The 5000-nt window shown below is 44.8% G+C and overlaps 1 protein-coding gene across 1 annotated transcript in view; it reads left to right on the top strand.

Moving 5' to 3' along the window:
- The first annotated feature begins 20 nt into the window (after nt 1–20).
- The window catches only part of LOC134070884 (protein TANC1-like), a 78341-nt gene continuing 73361 nt past the window's right edge, over nt 21–5000 (top strand). The window contains exon 1 of the mRNA XM_062527385.1: nt 21–137. The gene's annotated coding sequence lies outside the window, so the exon portion shown is untranslated. The remainder of the gene's footprint in view (nt 138–5000) is intronic.

Genomic DNA, 5000 nt, shown 5'->3' with positions numbered 1-5000 from the left:
CCAGTGAGCGATTGAGTGGGTGAGTGAGGAGGGGTTGTCATTCTTCTTCAGCCGAAACTCCACAGTTCACGAGCCCATGCGGTACGAGGCGCACGGAGAAGTTTGCCACTGATCGAGCCGTTGCTTCTCTAGCGCAGGTAATCTATGCAATCTTTTATATCCGTGGCTTTAATGCTTTTGGGGGAAAGTGGAACTGATAGAGACGCTTTTAAAACAAAAGCCATATATAGCTACCACTAAGTTATGTGCCGCCCTTTAGGAAAAGGACACACTCATTTAATGCGTAATTTCCATAGAAAGCTACAACACCTTATTAGTTCAAGTATAGTTATAAGCGTCGCTTGTTTGTTGTTGTAGTTTTTGTTCTTTTAGCAATTGTAACAAGACCAGTGTTGCTCTATGTTTGTGCTATGCCATTCATTCATAGTGTAGCCAAACGCAACGCAACGCTCTGCGCCCGCGCCCACTGGGGTTTATTGCCACGAAAAATTCCTCACTAGTATCACAGTGCGGGTTGCAACAGAGTGTCATGACAGCGTGTCTTCCATGTAGTAAAGTCGTAGACATGCCAGTGTTTGCTGTGTCTCAAGCAGAAGTTTGGTAAACAATTTCGAACAAACACCAAGCAACGCTGTCATCAGTTCACTACAGACGAACATGATGCAAATGTACCTGAATTACCAAGTTGGTATCAAGGTTTCGAAGAAACCGTCTTTGTTTTAAAATTGTAGTTACCGAAATACAAAACCACCTCAAAGATTATGGTTATGAGAGCCATCATTAGCCTACATGTATATGTCGAGGTGTGGTATGGGCGTGTGTTGTTTGAAGAGCGTTGGACTATATGCTGTTGAAAGTTACAGGATTAGTTGTACACTCTATGGCTTTGGGCCAGCTGACACATGCAACAGGTGCCCTCTCTCTCTCTCTCTCTCTCTCTCTCTCTCTCCCTCTCTCCCTCTCTCTCTCTTTCTCTCTCTCTGTGTTTGTTTGTGTGTCAGCCACTCTCAATCAGTCACTCTTACCAGTGCTAGGGTGCCGTTACATGCATTGTGCTCTCTATTGTTTAGTCCAGCCCAGCTACTCCATAGACCTCTTTCCCACCGTTGTTTTTTTCTTCTTCTTTAAACCAGCCTTCGTTGTTAGTCGTTTGTCTGTGTGTAACCAGATCACTGGTAGTGAGCACAATCGGATTTCACCTCAGCTCGTGTTGGCTTTTGTACCTTTGGGAGGGTCTCCATTGTGTTAATGGATATGTCTTTATAGACTGAGCCCCATCCTGGCATCCCAAGCCAAGCTGCAAACCATATGTCACCCAGACTTAAATGCTTTCTGCAAGTTTCTTTTTGTTTTTGTGTGTGTGTGTGTGTGTGTGTGTGTGTGTGTGTGTGTGGACATCACCTCACTGACTTTCATCCTTGAGTTGTTGGGAGTAGAAGCTCTGTGTGATCGGCAAAAGACGCCCAAATCACCCGCACTGCATGCCTTCTCGTATTCGTGGTGTCTCATATTTTACACACTATGTATTTCTTACAGTAAAACCACAAGGGCAGAATTTGGCACAGATGTTTTATGGTGTTTGAGTTAGACAAACCCCTCATGTTCAGCTCTGCAGGAGGAAAAGAAACGATTTACGAACTGAACAGTTTTGTATTTTTGTCATGTGGTCTGGATGGCATTACAATTTTTTGGAGAGTGGTGTGTGTGTGTGTGTGTGTGTGTGTGTGTGTGTGTGTGTGTGTGTGTGTGTGTGTGTGTGTGTCTCTGTGTGTGTGTGTGTGTGTGTGTGTGTGTGTGTGTGTGTGTGTGTGTGACTAGCATGAAGAGTATGCAATGTCTACAAATGTGTCAGATTAAGTGCAAAACACATTAGCCCCCTCTATTTTCTACAGCTGCCACTGATTAACATTTTTCCTACTCATTAGAAGTGAATAATGACCCAACTTACTGACCAACAACTGCATCCAGGAAGTAACACACACTCACACATACATACAGACACATACTCACACAGTTATCCCACGGGCATAACACAGAGAGTGCTCAGAGCTTCTTCAGTCTTCAGCTACAGTTAATTTTCAGGAGTAGATGTTTTAGGACTCATTGTTTGTTAATATTAGAAGTCCACTTAATTTGGACTTTTAACCCAGCAATAAACCATAAAGCTATCGGTGGACTTCACTGAAGGTAGCACAGTCGACTGAACGTCTACATCAAATAATTAAATATAAGTGTTGTTACAGTACATGTTAACCGTTACATGTCTGGCATGCTTGATGTCTCTTGGTGATCTGTATGGGAGTACTGTAGATGCCCCATTCAGGTGTGGCTGGTAGCTTCAATAATCTGATGAATTCCCAGGTGCCTCATCACCTGGGCTGACAACATGGGTTACCTGGCTCTCCACACACCTGTGGCATACCAGTCACTGGAGAGATGCTTATGACTTCAAAACACACGGATGGTCTCACACACACGCACACACACACACACACACACACACACATACACACACACACACACACACACACACACATGCACACACACACACACACACACACACACACACACACACACACACACACACACACACACGCACACACGCACACACGCACACACACACACGCTAACTCTAATGAAAACCATCCTCAGTTGACTGGTGTATTTCCAGGTGTTGAGCGATAGACAGCACATGCCTTCATGTGATCACACAATACTGCAGTCTCTGATCCATAGACAGCACAGGCTCAGCAAAATCAAATTACTGCTGTATGCCAATGCGCTTAGCAAGAATGAAGAGTGCGAGAGTGTACAGCAATCCAGAAACGACACCAAACACTCTCTAGATGTGGTAACGCTCAAGATGCATGTAGAGCAGATGCAGTGACTTTTTTAAAAAGAACATCGTAGCATACGCATAAAGTGAAAAGTGTAAAGAAACTAAAACAATAACCAAATATAGTCATTTCTGGTTGGGTCTGGCCGATTTGTCTGTTTGCTACACATGCCCAATACATCTGCAGAGATCATGCACTAAGCACTCGAGCAGCACAGGTCATGGCACTCACAAACCCAAAGGCAGTGAGTGAATTCAAGTTGTTTTGGACATACAGGCCATGGAAAGAGCCATGCACAGGCCATGTTCCCCACAGCTTGCGGGGTCATCCGTGGTGCCACATCCTGGAGACGCTCGATGTGTGAGGTTAATGATTAAGCTTGCACAAAGAGCCGCACACGGAGGCCCCCGTGGAGATGCAGACACCACCAGAGTCAGACCCCAGGCCACTGCGCGAAGTCTGTCTTCCCAGAGGGAGGGGATTAAGGCTTAGAGCGGCGTGGAATATAAACACACTCTCCTCAAAATGCTATTTAGTCTAAAGCCCACAACAAAGCAGCCCAAGCGTGTCTGAAAGGCCAGACAGACACGGCTGTGTTACCTTGTGACCTTAATGTTGGGGGCTAGAGCCGAGTTTTCATGAGGATGAAGTGCTGCCTGTTGGGTAACTGGTTTAAGTGGAATTGAATACAGGAGGTAGATGACGAATCAGAACTGTGTGCAGCATTGTGACCGGGAGACATATTCTCTCTCTCTGTTGTGTTTATTAGATAAGAGGAGTAATGTTTAACTTTCCCACTGACTATCTGGATTTCCTGATTAACATGCCTTAAGGGCAAAAGTGAAAGGGAAGCCTCCGGGGCTTTGCCATTGGCAGGCCTTTTGCTTACCAAAGCTGACATAATCCACCTTTGCATGTTGACACAGTAGCACCTTCTCTAACATTGGCTCTGCATTCGGTTGGAAAAACTAAGTAATCGTTTTGTTTTTATAGGCCTTGGCACTGCTCCAGTTGCCACACACACTTGTGTTTCCTCGGTAACCTAAAAGGATTTCTATTATTTTTAAAGATAATGTGGTTTATTGAGGTTGTTGTTAGTCGCCTTGGACAAAAGTGTCTGCCAAGATACATAAACATGAACATAAAGCTTCACGTTTGTGTCTGAGCTTTAGTTGTTTCTCCTCCTACGTCTCACCTTTATGATGTCACAGACAGGCCTCTGTCGATGAGTCATGTGAGCCTGGCAGAGGAAGAGAAACGTTTTTCTGTCAACATCCGAGCCGGAGCCAAGAACTTGATCTTTGTCATATGACCTCATTATGGATTGATCATGTCTGTTTACGACGTCGGATGAAGCGAATTAGCCGGGGTTTTCCAGGGAAGCCCGTAAAACCTGTGATATGACGACGCACAGGACGAAACCTGCTTCCACTCTAGTTAAGTTGGTGACAGGTTTAGGAGAGAGGCCCCTGTTGCAATCATAGATGTGGTTAAGGCTTGAACTGCCTTCCCATCAAAACCCCTATGAAGATAACAGAGACAGAGCTGACTGTTTTATAGGTGAGAGGAGAATTTGAATGCCTGTTTGGAAACAGCCTCCATGACAGAAAGCACACACTGAACACACACACACACACACACACACACACACACACACATAGTTTCATGAATTGTTCTCTCAGATGAATACGCTTAAATTGTTTTCCATAAAAGTTCTGAAAGAACTCTTTGATATTGATGATAGACTTCAAAAATGAGATTTCACCTGATCTTATTCTCTCTCTCTCTCTCTCTCTCTCTCTCTCTCTCTCTCTCTCTCTCTCTCTCTCTCTCTCTCTCTCTCTCTCTCTCTCTTTCTTTTCCCTTATCTCTGTCTCTTTATGTCCTCCATCTTACTATGTCTCTGTTGTCACTAGTTTCTTGTCACCTTCTCCATCTCTCTCAGTCTCATTCTCGGATGTGACCCACTCGTACAGTATGTTCTGGTAGACTCCTCCACTTCCATCAGATCCCTTGTTAGGAGGAGAGAAAGTGTCGCGTAAGCTGGGAGCAGAACGAGGCCACGTCTTCCAGAAAAGGAAACAAGGCCATTTTCCCTGTGGTGGCTGCCATCGAAAACCTATTTAGAAATGCTCGCCCTGGTTTTCGCCCAATCAACGTGCT

The sequence above is a fragment of the Sardina pilchardus genome, chromosome 23 (genome assembly GCF_963854185.1).
Source record: "Sardina pilchardus chromosome 23, fSarPil1.1, whole genome shotgun sequence".
Classification (NCBI taxonomy): Eukaryota; Metazoa; Chordata; class Actinopteri; order Clupeiformes; family Clupeidae; genus Sardina; species Sardina pilchardus.
The sequence above is the reverse complement of the archived record's forward strand: the minus strand, read 5'-3'. Positions and strand labels throughout refer to the sequence as shown.